Here is a 15,364-nt window from a genome sequence, read left to right on the forward strand (position 1 = left end):
AAAGCCGTGAGAGCGGATGAGTTCACCGAGGGAGTGAGTGTAAATGGAGAACAGAAGAGGGCCAAGAACTGACCCTTGAGGAACTCCAACAGTTAAAGGATGGGAGGGGGAGGAGGCTCCAGCGTAGGAGACCGAGAATGATCGGCCAGAGAGGTAAGAGGAGAACCAGGAGAGGACAGAGTCCATGAAGCCAAGGTGAGATAAGGTATGGAGGAGGAGGGGATGGTCGACAGTGTCAAAGGCAGCAGAGAGGTCAAGGAGGATCAGAATGGAGTAGGAGCCATTGGATTTGGCAAGAAGGAGGTCATGGGTGACCTTAGAGCAGTCTCGGTAGAGTGGAGGGGACGGAAGCCAGATTGGAGGGGGTCTAGGAGAGAATGGGAGTTAAGGAATTCTAGGCATCGATTGTAGACGACTCGTTCTAAGATTTTGGAAAGGAAGGGTAGTAGGGAGATAGGACGATAACTGGAGGGGGAAGTGGGGTCAAGAGCGGGTTTTTTTAGGATGGGGGAGACGTGGGCATGTTTGGAGGCAGCGGGGAAGGAGCCCTTGGAGATTGAGTGGTTAAAAATAGAAGTTAAGGAAGGGAGGAGGGCAGGGGCGATGGTTTTAAGAAGGTGAGAGGGAATGGGGTCCGAGGCGCAGGTGGAGGGGGTGGCACTTGCGAGGAGGGAGGAGATCTCCTCTGAGGATACTGCAGGGAAGGATGGGAAAGTAGGGGAGGGGGTTGTTGGGGGGGGGGGGCGGAGGGGTGACTTTGGGGAGCTCAGACCTGATCGTGTTGATTTTCGTGAGGAAATAGGTGGCCAGATCATTAGGGGTGAGAGATGGGGGAGGGGGAGGAACAGGGGGCCTAAGGAGAGAGTTAAAGGTACGGAACAATCGGCGGGGGTGACGGGCATGGGTGTCGATGAGGGAGGAGAAGAAGCTTTGCCTGGCGGAGGACAGGGCAGAGTTAAGGCAGGAAAGGATAAATTTGAAGTGTGTGAGGTCGGCTTGGTGCTTGGACTTTCGCCAGCAGCGCTCAGCAGCTCGAGCATAGGAGCGTAGGAGGCGGACGGAGGAGGTGATCCAGGGCTGTGGGTTAGTGGAGCGAGAGCGGCGGAGGGAAAGGGGGGCGAGAGAGTCGAGATGAGTAGAGAGGGTGGAGTTGAGAGCGGAGACCCGCTCGTCGAGAGTGGGAAGAGAGGACAGGGCGGCAAGGTGAGGAGAGATGCTATTGGAAAGACGGATGGGATCGAGAGAGCGGAGGTCTCTGTGGGGCAGTAGCGAAGATTTGCAGGGGGAGGGAGTGTGAGAGATGAGGCAGGTGAGAAGGTTATGGTCAGAGAGAGGGATTTCAGAGTTGGTGAGTGAGGAGATAGTGCAGCGGTAGGAGATGACGAGATCGAGGGTGTGACCGAGTTGGTGAGTGGGGGCGGTATGGTGGAGGAGGAGGTCGGCAGAGTCGAGGAGGGATAGCAGGCGGGCGGCAGAGGAGTCGTCGGGTACATCCGTATGGATGTTGAAGTCTCCAAGGATCAGAGTGGGCAGAGAGAAGGAGAGAAGGAAGGTGAGAAAGGGGTCAAGGTGGTTGAAGAAGTCGGAGGTGCAGCGTGGCTCAGTGGAAAGAGCACGGGCTTTGGAGTCAGGGCTCATGAGTTCGAATCCCAGCTCTGCCACTTAGCTGTGTGACTGTGGGCAAGTCACTTAACTTCTCTGTGCCTCAGTTCCCTCATCTGTAAAATGGGGATGAAAACTGTGAGCCCCACGTGGGACAACCTGATTCCCCTATGTCTACCCCAGCGCTTAGAACAGTGCTCGGCACATAGTAAGCGCTTAACAAATACCAACATTATTAGGTGGGACCGGGAGGGCGGTAGATGACGGCGACAAGTAACTGGAGTGGGTGGTAGAGGCGAATGATATGGGCTTCGAAGGAGGGGAAGGAGAGGGAGGGGGGAGGAGGGATAGTGCGGAAGCGGCATCGGGGCGAGAGGAGGAAGCCGACGCCTCCTCCCTTACTGGTGAGTCTGGGGGAGTGGGAGAAGGAGAGGCCTCCGCTGGAGAGAGCGGCGGCGGAGACCGTGTCTTCGGGAGAGAGCCACGTTTCCGAAAGGGCGAGGAGGAGGAGAGAGCGGGAGAGGAAAAGGTCATGGATGAAAGGTTGCTTGCCTGTAATAGAGCGGGGGTTCCAGAGGCCACACTTGAAAGTAGCTGTGGGTGCAAGGGGAGGAGGGGGGAAGGGCGGGGGGAGGGGAGGGTTTGGATGGGAAGGAGGTGGCGGGGCCCTGGACGAGGAGAGGGGGATGAGGGGTGGCGGTGGGACAAGAGGACTGGGATGGGGCATGGGTGGGGAAGAGAGAAGGGGGGAGGGGGTGAAGAGGGGGTTTGGTGGGGGGAAGAGTAGGGGAGGGGGAAGAGGGGTAGCGCTGGTAAAGTGGGGTTCTAGGGCGGGAGAGAGGAGGGGGGCGGAGACAGAGGAGAGAGCGGGAAAGAGCTGAGCGAGAGAGGGGAAGGGAAGGGGAGGATAGGAAGGGGCGGGAGGGGGGAGGGGGGGAGGAGGGACATGGCGAGGCCAGAGAGGTGGGTGGCAGCACTGACAACAATAAACAGTAATAAACGAAATCGGTAATATAGCAACATGATACAATATGATACAATACAGTGGTGCTAATATAGCAACATGATACAGTATGATACAATATAGTCGTGTTAATAAAAGGGGTGATGATCAGGGTCGGGGGTAGACTCGATTAAGGGGTGACCTGATCAAATTCAAAATCTGGGGCCTCTCCTCTTCACCAGCAGACAGGCATCGGTTTAGGAAGTATCGTCACCTCAAGACGTGAGAGTACTGGGAATTGGGATAGAGTTCTGTAGACCTGGGGATGGGGAGAGGGATGTTTGGGTGGAGGTGTATTTGTGGTCTCCAGGGAGCCCCGGTTTGCGTTTTGGAAAAGTGAGTCGCATAGCCTTCAGCGACTTGCGCGCTCTCTAGTCCACTAGAAGAGAACCTCGTGAAACACGTGTCCCTTCACGGTATGGTCCCTTGGTGATTTCTCTTGGTTGTTGATTTCTTTACCCCGCCTTCCCCCGGCAGGTATTGCCCCATTAGCATTTACTGAGCCCCAGCTGGTGCAGAGCACTGAGCTAAGCCCTGGAGAAGAGGGCGAAGGGGCTTGTAAACCCAGAGTAAGGCGGCATGCTTGTGGACACAGAACGGGGAAAATGGGTGAAAGAAAAACACCGCAATGGGGATGACGGTAAGAATGAGAAGAGGGACAGGACATTGTAGTGGAAGGGCAGAGTTCAGGCTCCTCACTGTCTCTGCTGCTGGCGAACGAAAAGGAATTTGAGCTCTTTGGGCAACCCAGTGTTCACTCGTTCATTCGGTCCTATTTACTGAGCGCTTCCTGTGTGCAGAGCATTTGGCAGGTACAATTTGGCAACAGATAGAGACAATTCCTACCCCACAATGGGCTCAAGCTCCTTGGAATAAGTGGAGAGCTATTTTCCTCCTTTGCTTTGTGGGCAGTAAATAATTATGGTATTTGTTAAGCGCTTACGAGCGCCGGGGTGGGTACGAGCAAATGAGGTTGGACACGGTCCCTGTCACGCCAAGGGCTCGCCATCTTGACCACCACTTTACAGATGAGGTAACTGCGGCCCAGAGGAGTCAAGTGACTTACCCAAGGCAACACAGCCGACACACGACAGAGCCGGTAAACCAGGTTGACGTGTAGGTTACCATCATACCTTGCTGAGATTACAGTCAGACTGGCTGACCCACAGCTTAGGGTTTCTCCTGGACAAGAGAAGCCAAGCTGCCCTTTGACTTCTTTGGAGAAGCTTAAGAAACTCACGGTAAGAAAGGTAAGCGGTATTTATTGAGCGCTTCCTGTGTTCAGGGTTTGCTGGACTATCCACTTGGGAGAGGATGAGGATGACAAGGATGAGGATGACAGTGATATTTGTTCAGTGCTCGCTATGAGCTAAACTGTTCTAAGCCCGGGGGTAGATCCAGGGTCATCAGGTTGTCCCACGTGGGGCTCACCAGCTCCATCCCCATTTTCCAGCTGATGCACAGAGAAATCAAGTGACTTGCCCAGGGTCATGCAGAAGATGCAGGACAGCCAGGATGAGAAGCCACAACCTCTGACTGCCAATCCCGGGCTCCTGCCACTAGGAACATGGAGCGTGGCTCAGTGGACAACGGCCCGGGCTTGGGAGTCAGAGGTTGTGCGTTCTGATCCTGGCTCCGCCACTCGTCAGCTGTGTGACCTTGGCAAATCGCTTCACTTCTCTGGGCCTCAGTGACCGCATCTGCAACATGGGGATGAAGACCGTGAGCCCTATGTGGGACAACCTGATGACCTTGGATCTCCCCCAGCATTTAGAACAGTGCTTGGCACATAGCGCTTAACAAATACCAACATTACTATTAGGCCACGCGGCAATACAACAAGAGCGGGCAGAACCACAGGGAGCTTACCAGCCAGAGGCAACAGTACCGTCGGTAGAGCCAGTCAGCTGATGGTACTTACTGAGCACTTACTGCATGCGGAGCACCATACTCAGCCCTGTTGACATTACGATGAAACGGACACGTTCCCTGCCCACAACGAGCTTAGAATAGAGTGCAGCAGGCATAGAATTTGTATTCTAAAAATGTGGGCAAGTAGCAGAAGAGATCATACTTAGTTTTCAAGGATACGTATCACTGTATTGTAATCCCCCCACTCTGTAATTTCTTTTCATGTCTGTCTTCCTGTAGGCTACAGGCTTCTTGTGGGCAGGAGTCATGTCTCCCAACACCGTGGTATCTCCCCAAATGCTTAGTACGGTGCTCTGCACACAATAGGCACTCAAATACCCTTCTGTGTGGTATTTAGTAAGCGCTTACTGTGTGTCAACTGTACCGAGCACTGGGACAGATAGAAGTTAATCAGGTTGGGCACAATTCCCTGTCCCAAATGGGGCTCATTAAGTAGGAGGGAGAACAGGCATTGAATCCCCATTTTACAGGTGAAGAAACTGAGGCCAGAGAAGTGAAGTGACTTGCTCAAGTCTACCCAGAAGGTAAGTGGTGGACCAGGGGTGGATACAAATTAGATTGGACACAGTCCCTTAATCGCAGTTTTCTAGATGAGATCACTGAGGTCCAGAGAAGTGAAGTGACTCACCCAACGTCACACAGCAGACACGTGGCAGAGCCGGGATTAGAACACATGATCATCTGCCTCCCAGGCCCATCAGGCCACGCCGCTTCCCAGAATGATCGATAACAACTCTTAGTACAGTGCTCTGCAAACAGTAAGCACTCAATTACCACTGATTGATAGAAGGACCTACCAAAAAGCCTTCCAGAGTGGCAGTAAGCACTTAGGACAGTCGTCAATCAGCCCGCTTCACCTGGGGAGTGGTTGAACCTTCCCTTCCCACTCTTTTAGCCCAATGTTGACGTCGTCATGGGGGAAATCCGTGAGGCTTTCAAGGAACCATCTCTGGTCAGGAAAAAAAGTCAGCCTTTTTCATTCTGGCTTTCCGTCGGTCAACCCTTTGGGGGTATTTATTGAGCACTACCCTTTGCATAGCAATAAACGGTATCTACCAAGTGCTTACTGGGTGCGGAGCACAGTACGAAGCAATCGGGAGGGTGCAGTGCAATGGAGTCGGTAGACATCTTGCCGCAAGAGGAGCTTCCAGTCGAAGCCGGGAGCATACGAGGGTAGCCTACTTTTTTAGACAGGATTATCTATCTCGGTCAAGGCAACCAGGCCTCCAGGCCTGAAAAAGTTGTTAAAAGCTAGTTAGTCTAGACTCAGTGGCAAGAGGCCAGACTTGGGAGTCAGAGATCATGTTTCGAATCCTGGCTCCACCACCTGTCAGCTGGGTGACTGTGGGCAATCACCTCACTTCTCTGGGCCTCAGTGACCTCATCTGGAAAATGGGGATGAAGACTGAGAACCTCACGTGGGACAACCTGATGACCCTGTATCTCCCCCAGCGCTTAGAACGGTGCTGTGCACATAGTAAGCACTTAACAAATACCAACATTACTATTATTAGACTAATCAGGCCTAACTCTAGTTTAGTCTCCCAAGCGTTGAGAGCAATATTCTGCACAGAATTAGCACTGGTCCTTTGGTGTCCTAGGTCCATGACCAGAAGTTTTGGGAGTAGTGATTTCATTGCAGGCAACTCCTCAAGTGGCAGAGTCAGGATTAGAACTCATGGCCCTCAAACTCCCGGGCCTGTGCACTTAGAACAGATTTTGATACACGGTAAGCACTGAAAAAATACCCTCATAATCAACATTATTCATTCTTCTAGACCAGTGAGCCCGTTGCGGGCAGGGATTATCTCTCTCTCTTGCTGAATTGTACTTCCCAAACTCTTAGGCCCGTGCTCTGCACAGAGTAAGTGTACAGTAAATACGACTGAACGAACGAATTTATTGAGCACTTACTGTGTACAGAGCTCTGTCCTAAGCACTTGGGACATGTCCTAAGCACATGTTCCGTGCCCCCAAGGAGCTTCACGGGTTCTCTTGTAATCGCAAAAGTGGATTCTTCCCGAGTGGGAAGCGCTCTTGGGTGGGAGCAAGCCGCCTCATCATGTGCGAACAAACCATAAGCAAATTCCTCCTGGGTGGGACCTGGGGTTTTTTGTCATGCGCGAGTAACAAATAAGTACAGTCCTCCCACCAGGAAAGCTCTGATTTCATTAAATAATCATACTCCTGAAAGGGAGGTTCAATTCACCACATCCAAAATAAACAAAGAATTCAATTTGCGGCATCCAAAATAATCAAATCATTCAATTCACCTCGCGGAATAAATCTCAGTCTTTCCATCCCCGGTCTCTCTCTCTCCTGCCACACCGATTCCCCAACGAACCCGTCCCTGGGTGATGGGTGACACTGTCTTTGATATCAGAGCCTTTTGGTCTGTCCCCTCATCCACCCACTTCACCTCCCACCTCCTCAAAAAAATAGACCACATCTACCCTCCTTGAGCTATTTTCCGTCTTCCCTTACCATTCGCTGCTCTCTCCTCGTTCTCCACGAGTCTGTGGCGAAGCGGGGGCTGCCCCCTTGAAGACAGTACTCAGAGCAACAGATTCAATCAATCATATTTACTTCCAGGGCACCAATTATAAATTATTCATTCAAATCAAAGGAGGAGCGTTCCCCCAAAGAACAGTTCTCAGCCATTGGGCATCAAAGTCGGGCTGTATGTCCTGAGGACGCGGATGCTAAGGGTGGTGTGGAGGAAGAGGGCATTCCTCTCAGAGGAGGCATCGGGGAGTTTCCTAACACTCCTGGAAGTTTAAAAGGTTGCAACGCCTACAGGGCCATCACTGGTTTTCCTTGGAATCTGGAGCATGCCAGAGCTAGCCGGGAGCAGATTGGATGAATGGGGGTGGCGCCGGTGCCTACTGGTCTCCCATTACTGATGGCAGGGTGACACAGTCCTGAAAGGACAAGGGAAGAGAGACTTTGCTGAGCCTTGTCTTCCCGGATGGAGGGCAGAGGCAGCCAAGAGGTTAAGGGGCAAGGGGCGCCCCAACGGATGGCCAACAGCCAGACCTGGCGCCTTGGCTTCCACAAGGGAGTGCTTGGCTGAGCTTCAGCCTCTCAGAAAGTCCCAGCTTGGAGTGGGCTCGTGGGCTCGATGTGTCTGTTATATCGATATCCTGTCCTCTCCCGAGGGCTCAGTGCAGCGTTCTGCACACAGTCAGAGCTCGATATATACCATTAACCAACAGCTGGTCCCCTGCGGTCTCCTCCCAGGAGAGGGGAGCAGGCGGACAGGCGAGAGAGGGGCCGTGGAAGGTCCAGGGAGGGGTCAGTGGGCTTCGGGGCTCGGCAGGATGGAAGGGGGTAGAAACAGCACCTTCCCGGGGTGTTTTTTACTCTCGGGCATCGGAAGCTCACCTCACTGAAGACGACGATTTCGAAGCCTGGGGCCACAACTATCTCCACGCTCTTCCTCGCAATCGGGGCCCCCTTCTTCTGCTTGATCCAGTGCCGGCCCCCGACCACGACCAGCCCCAGGAGCACCGTGGCCAGGATGGTGCCGGCCACCCCCATAGCCACCGATGATGCCCGTGGGATCTCCTCTGCAGGGACAAGAAGGTGGACTGAGCCACCCTACTGGGCTTTCCCGAGCGCTCGGTACCAGGCTCTGAACACAGGAGCCTGTCTACTCACTCTAGGCGCTCCCTCGAGCGCTCAGTACACTTCTCTGCACACCGCAGCCTGAAAGCTCCTCAAAGGCATGGATCCTGCCTATTCACCCTTTCACACTCTCCCAGGCTCTCCGGCCACCATTCTGCCCTCAGCTTTAGGTTTCTCTTTAGGGCAGGTTCCCTCTCTGTTTACTACGCGGGGAGGTTGAGGCCTTTCACAGACTGAGCCCCGGTTTCCCCTGCTCTCTCCTCCCCTCCCATTGCCCCCGACTCCCTCCCTCTGCTCCACCGCCCCCCTCCCCACACAGCATGACACTTGGGTGTCTATGTACATATTTATAATTCTATTGATTCTTATTAATGATGCATATAAATCTATAATTCCACTTATTTATATCGATGCCTATTTACTTCTTTTGATGCCTGCCTCCCCCCTTCTAGACTTTAAGGCCGGTGTGGGCAGGGACCGTCTCTACCTGTTGCTGAACTGTACTTCCCAAGCATTCTGCACACAGTAAGCACTCAATAAGTACGGCTGAATGAACGAAGGACTCTCTCCAGTGCTCAATCCTTACACGGAGCAGACAACTCCTGGAGGGCAGAGGTCTTGTGTTTTACTTCCACTGGATTCTCCCAATTGTAGATTGTAAACTCAGAGGTCGGGATCATATGTTACTTACTCTACTGTGCTCCCCTAAGCGCTCAGTACAGTGCTTTGCACACAGCAGGCTGTAAGCTACTGTTAAGATTATGTCTGCTGACTTCATTCCACGCTCCCTCGATAAATATGATCTATCGGCCGACTGAGGCAACCGGAAAGCTCCCTGATTTCCTTCCTAGGTCTGGGGAGGCCCAGGGTCCACCAGTCCTGAAATGTCCCTTTCCCTCTTGCTGGGGAACCTGAACCCCTCAGGAGAGTCCCTGTCACGGTGTGATGAAAAAAGGCTTGCGTAACCTGGGGCAGCCCCATCTCTTCTTCCTCTCCCCCTTTCCCTCTCTCCTGCGAGGGCTGGAAACACCTAGTCTGGAGGACCCTCCTCCTACACCCGGAGTACCCTCACATCAGGGCCCAGGGTTGAGAGACACTCCCTGTCCCCCCCTACCGGGGGGACACCATGGGGATTCCTAGAGCAGTGGCCCCAGCTCGACTGGAAGGGCAAACCAGATAGGAATTCTGTGAGCCACCCAGTAATGTCTTGCCTGCTACGTGACCTTGGACAAGTCACTAAACTTCTCCATGCCTCACTTAACTCAGTGGTAAAATGGGAATTAAGACGGTGAGCCTCATGTAGTATTGGGACTGTATCCAACCCCATCTGCCTGTATCCAACCCAGTGCATAGCACAGTGCCTGGCATATAGTAAGCGCTTAACAAATATCATCATTATTATGGAGGTCAGACTCAATTTCCCCAGTCATTAATACCAATGAAAAATAAAACAGGTAATCATCAGTTAACTTCATAGAAATGGTAATGTTTCAGCCAATGTCTCTGCTCCTGGTCCACTCCTGGCCCTGTCCCTGGGACCACCGCCCCCCAGGGGCCCAGGTGAGGCCAAGTCATCCCCACCGACTGCCCATTGCTGACTCACCTCAACAAGTGGCCCAGGCAGGCCCGGCCAAGGTGACTCCACGAGTCTCCTCCCACCTCCGCTCCACTGATCGCAAGAAGCCACCATAGAGGGAAGGTGGGGAGCGGGAGAGAGTCAGAAATAAAGAGAGGTAGAACAACTGGGTCCCGGGGATGTGCCAGGCAGAGAGGCAGAAGCCAAGAAGTCCTGGCCACAGTCCAAGAGTCAGGACTTAGTCTCCTGTGGGGCTGCCGGCCGAGGGAGGCCCGAAGCCCGATTGACAATCCAAGTGCCTCCTTGAGTTGTTTTGGTTTCCTGGGCCAGGCCCTTCCTGCTTTGAGCCTCGACATCCCCCTTCGTAAAAAGGGCACGGCAAGAAGGATGGATCCCGATCACCAACAGGACCAGAAAGGGACAGGGCAGGAGGGAGAAAAAGCAGAGGGAGATGACCAGGGCAAATCAGAGGAGCCCATGGTTGGCCGAGGACACCGAATCCCCGGTCCTGCTGATGGGGATTCCAGGTGATTCTGTCGACCGTCTCCTCCTCAAAGCCTAAGGCTCATCCTAGTCTCCCAAGCGCTTAGTACTGGGCTTCGCACACAGTAGACACTCAATAGATTTGATTGAATGACTACCAGCCTCCATGCTGGCCTCTGCCTCCAGTCTCAGCCCTCTCCCATCTACGCTTCCCTCTGCCGCCTGGATCATTTTTTCTAAAAAATTAATCTGTGCCCAACCTCCCAGGTGGTCAAAAACCTCTAATGGCTGCCCCATCCCACTCCGCTCCAACAGAAACCCCTGACCATTCAGTTTAAAGCTCTCATCAGCTCTCTCCCTCCTACCGTCCGCTTGCTTATCTCCCACTACAATGCTTTGCTCCTCTTGAGCCAACTTACTTACTGTGCCTTGCTCTAATAATAATAATAATGATTGTGGCATTTGTTAGGTGCTCACTACGTGCCAAGCACTCTTCTAAGCACCAGGGTAGATACAAGCCAATCCGGTCGGACACAGTCCAGATCCCATGTGGGGCTCACGGGCTTAATCCCCATTTTACGGCTGAGGTAACTGAGGCCCAGAGAAATTAAGTGACTAGCCCAAAGTCACACAGGAGACAAGTGGCGGAGCCAGGATGGGAACCCAGGTCCTTCTGACTCCCAGGCCTGGGCTCCAGCCACTAGGCCATGCCGCCTCTGCGTTCGCTCACCTCCGCCCTCCTGACGGGGACCCCGTCCCTTTTCATGTCTGGCAGACCTCCCCGTCCTCCAACCCTCCTGAGCTCACAACTCCTCCGGAAGGCCTTCCCTCACCACGTGGCCCCACCTACTCTCCCAACCTGGCACTCAGCATCCACCCCGACTCCCCGTTCCTCCGTGTCACCTGGCGTGCCCGTCTTGAAACTCACTGCTTCGTTTACCTATAATTCACTTCAGAGCCCACCTCCTTGAAGGCGGGGAGCCCATCTACCTACTCTACTGTACTCTTCCAAGCACCCAGTACCATGCTGTGCCTGTAGAGAGTAGCGGTGCATGTGACCGACGGATCGATAGGGGCCGGTGCCCAAGTGCCTGGAGATGGCCAGCCGGAGCCAGGGGCCGCCCCTCTCCCAGGGGCTGTTCCTTTCCTTCAATGGGGCGGGGCTCTGGCATCTTTGGCCTGCCTGTTAGGTGATGTCATCCAGGGTGATGGCCCCCATGACTGGCTGACCCCCCAGCATCGCCTCAAACACAATCTGCCAGGATCGGGGGGTGGCGGGGAGGTGTTTAGGATGACCTGGGGAGGAGGGCCCTCCCTGGCGCCCCAGCCCCAGCCCCCGCCAGCTCACCTGGAACTCCTCAGGGCTCGCCACCTCGACCTCAGCCTCCAACCCACTGGTGCCTGAGCTGGCCCCAGCATGCCCACACGTCAAGCTGGCCCTGAGCGTTTCCCAGCAACACCCTCACCTCGCCCTTGTCTGCGGTGGGCAACACCAACAGTGTGATTTGTGGGGCGCTAGCAGGCCCAAACGCAACACCAAACGGGATGTGGTCCCTGGTCCCGCCCCGGCCTTGCTGGCCGAGTGGGAGGGACAAGTGGGAGTTGCGTCACCGTTTTCCGGACGAGGAAAAGTGAGGCCCAGTGAGGTGAGGGGCCTTGCGGGGGTGATGTGGCAGACCTGCGGTGGACTGCCTGACTCCGAGCCGGGTCTTTCCACTAAGCTATGCTCGCCTCCTTGGGGGTTGAGGGGAGCCTTGCACAATCCTCAGCTCTCCAGATGTCCTCGGTGCCCCTCCTCTGCCTCCCAGCTGGGAGCCCCCAGAGATCTATCTCCCGGCCCCTGTCCCCACCCCAATCTTCTGCCCTGCTCCAGGGTGCCCTCCCCAGCCCCCCTCCTGGATTCTCCTCCCAACAGCACCACAGAGCCAAGCTCTGCCACACTGCCCCCAACTCTACCCTTCCTCCCCTGCCTTCTCCCTCCAGCCCGCCCAGGCCCACCAATGGGAGACGGCACATCAGCCCCTTCCGGAAGGTAAGACGCCCCCTTGCCACTTGCCCTCCTTCTGCCCCCCTCCTCCTCCCTGAGCCCCGGTACTCACAGAAGTGCTCGGGGAAGCCCACGTGGCACCAGAATCACAGGCAGGAGCCTTCAGTGGCGGGGAGGAGCTCGCTGAACAGCCAGGCCGCCCGCCCCCGAGCCCAGCATGCCGATGTCAAGAAGGCCGAATGGCCTGTGGCCCGGCTAGGAGGCTGAGGGCTGGAGAAATCTTCCAAGCCTCCAGACCGCCCCACCTCCCTTCAGGCCTCCTCTCTTCCCAGCCCCGCAGTCCCCGGCAGCTTCTCCCTCCATCTCCCTGACTGGACCACCCTGCCCGTGCCCCTCCCCGGCCCCTTGGGCCACCTCCTGCTCAGGCAAATTGGTCCTCGACTGGTCTGTTAAGCCACTTCCCCACCCTCATGCCTCACCCCTCTTCTGACCTGGTCCGGGAGCCAGGGATCAGAATTGGGGGTGGGGGAACATTGCCAAGGTCAGGCCTAGATGGGGGGGGCATGGGGCCGGTGAACTATGGGCCCCCGGTGAGCCGTGGTTCCCAAGTGCCCTTGGAGGACAGTGAGTCCCCGGTGAACAGGGAGCCCCCCGAGAGCAGTGAACCCTGCTGAGTAATGATAACTGTGGTATTTGTTAAGCGCTTGCTAGGTGCCAGGCGCTGTACTAAGCGCTGGGGCGGATATCAGCAACTTGGGTTGGATGCGTTGCCCATCCCAGAGGGGCTCAATCCCCATTTTACAGATGAGGGAACTGAGACCCCAAAGAAACGAAGTGACTTGCCCAAGGTCATGTAGCAGACGCGTGGCCTCCTGACTCACAGGCCCCTGCTCTAGCCACTCTAACCCGCTGAGGGTGGACCTCTGGGAGCGGTGAAGCTCTGGTGAATGGCAGCGCCCTGCGAGCAGTGGTCCCCAGGTGGACAGCGGATCTCTGGGGACCAGCGGGTCCCTAGTTACAGTGAGCACCCCAGGAGCCATGCATCCCAAGTAGGCAAGTGACCCCTGGTGAGGCAGTGGGTCTCCGGTCCTTCTCCTCCCCCTTGGCCAATCCATCGGGGGGGGGCTCGAGGGGTGGGTCTTACTGGCTGTGGTGCCCACGGTGTGGTCCACCGGGGGCAGGGGATTACCAGGAGGGAGTGGCACTACCGGCTTCAGTCCCAGCTGTAGTCCCGAGGCCGGCCAGGGTCTGTGGCTCCACCCGCACATGTTTGGACTCCAAAGTCACAGGAAAGCTGCCAAAAATCCAGGGAAGGGGCTGTTAGGCCGGGCTGGGTCAGCCCCAAGGGGCGCTTCTCCGGCCGGGCCTCCGCCTCTGCCTTTACCCCACCGGCCCAAGGCCCTTGTGGGGTAAAGAAGCGGGGCCCGGGGCCCTGAGGGGGCAGAAGCTGAGAATCTGTCAGTCTGTCGGGTGCGGAGCACGGTCCCGAACACTTAGGAGAGTTCAGTGGAACTGATAGACACAATCTCCGGCCTCAAGAAGCTCAAGTCTAGTCGGGGAGTCGGACAGTAAGATCAAACTGCAGGTGGGGAGGCGACGGAGGATCAGGACCTAATATAGGGGAAGTTGGGGGAGTGTCCAAGAGCTGACCAGGGGAGGCCTCAAGAAGGGCACAGGCGACAAGGTAGAGAGGGAAAATAGAGTGGGGCGTTAAGAGGTGATTCAAGGAAGGCTTCCTGGAGGAGAGGTGATTCTATCATCAACGTCATCATCATCGATTGCGTCTAATCAGTGCTTGCCGCGGACAGAGAACTCTATTAAGCTCATTCATTCATTGTGGTATTTATTGAGCGCTCACTCTGCGGAGGGCACTGTTCTAAGCACTCAAGAGGGTACAATACAACAATAAATGGACATATTCACATTCCCTGTCCCCAGTGAGCTTAAGTCTAGAGAGGGGAGACAGACATTAACATGAATAAACAACAGATATGGACATAAGTGGTGTGGGACTGCGAGGGGGGAAGGACCTAGGGAGAAAGTCGGGGCAGTGCAGGAGGGAGGGGAAGAGGAGGAGAGGGAAGTCCAGGAAAGTCTCTTGGAGGAGATGGGCCTTTGATAAGACTTTGAACGGGAGGGGGGGAGAGAGTCACTGTCAGATTTGAGGAGGGAAGGTATTCCTGGACAGTCGTAGGCAAGGGGTCGGTGATAAGATAGACGCTATCAAGGCCCAGGGAGAAGGTTGGCATTAGAGGAGCAAAGGGTGCGGGCTGAGTTGTAGGAGAGTAGTAAGGGGAGGTAGGAGGGGGCCCAGAGGATCGACTGCTTTACAGCCAACGGTGAGGAGTTTCTGTTTGTTGCAGAGGTGGCTAGGCAACCACTGCAAATTCTTGAGAAATGGGGAAACATGGCCTGGTTTTTTCTGTAGAAAAACGACCCAGGCAGCAGCGTGAAGAATGGACTGGAGTGGGGACAGACGTCAGCAAGGAGGCTGCTAGAGTAATCAAGGCGGTTAGTATAAGCCCTTGGATTAACCCAGTAGCGGTTTGGATGGAGAGGAAAGAACAGATTTTAGTGAGGTTGTGAAGGTTGAACTGCCAGGATTTAGTGACAGATTGAATCTGTGGGTCAAATGAGAGAGAGGTGTCAAGGCTAAGGCCGAGGTTAGGGGCTTGTGAGACCGGAAAGATGGCGGTGCTGTCTATAACGGAAAAGTCACGGGGAGGACAGGAATAAGTTTTGTTTTGGACATGGTAAGTTGGAGTGGAGGCGAGACAGCCGAGGACCGATGTCTTGAAGGCAGGAGGAAACGTAAGACTGCAGATGGGGAGAGAGAGATCAGGGCTGGAGATGGAGATTGGGGAATCGTCCACATAGAGTTGGTGGTTGAAGCCACGGGAGCGGGACCTGATAACAATACTAATAATAGTAATGACGGTATTTGTTAAGTGCTGTCTACGTGCCAAGTGCCGTTCTACGCTCTGGGGGATATACAGAGTAATCAGGTTATCCCATGGGGGGCTCACAGTCTTCATCCCCATTTTTCCAGTGAGTTAACTGAGGCACAGAGCAGTTCAGTAATTTGCCCAAGGTCACAGAGCTGTTAAGTGGCAGAGTCAGGATTAGAACCCATGACCTCTGACTCCCAAGCCCA

General features: G+C 54.9%; 1 protein-coding gene across 1 annotated transcript in view; it reads right to left on the reverse strand.

Moving 5' to 3' along the window:
* Positions 1–7,104: 7,104 nt before the first annotated feature.
* Positions 7,105–15,364, reverse strand: part of LOC114808696 (apical endosomal glycoprotein-like) — a 33,913-nt gene continuing 25,653 nt past the window's right edge. The window contains exons 18-19 of the mRNA XM_039910977.1: positions 7,922–8,106; positions 7,105–7,458 (exon numbers count right to left, since the gene is read on the reverse strand). The gene's annotated coding sequence lies outside the window, so the exon portion shown is untranslated. The remainder of the gene's footprint in view (positions 7,459–7,921; positions 8,107–15,364) is intronic.

Source organism: Ornithorhynchus anatinus, chromosome Y3 (assembly GCF_004115215.2).
Source record: "Ornithorhynchus anatinus isolate Pmale09 chromosome Y3, mOrnAna1.pri.v4, whole genome shotgun sequence".
Classification (NCBI taxonomy): domain Eukaryota; kingdom Metazoa; phylum Chordata; class Mammalia; order Monotremata; family Ornithorhynchidae; genus Ornithorhynchus; species Ornithorhynchus anatinus.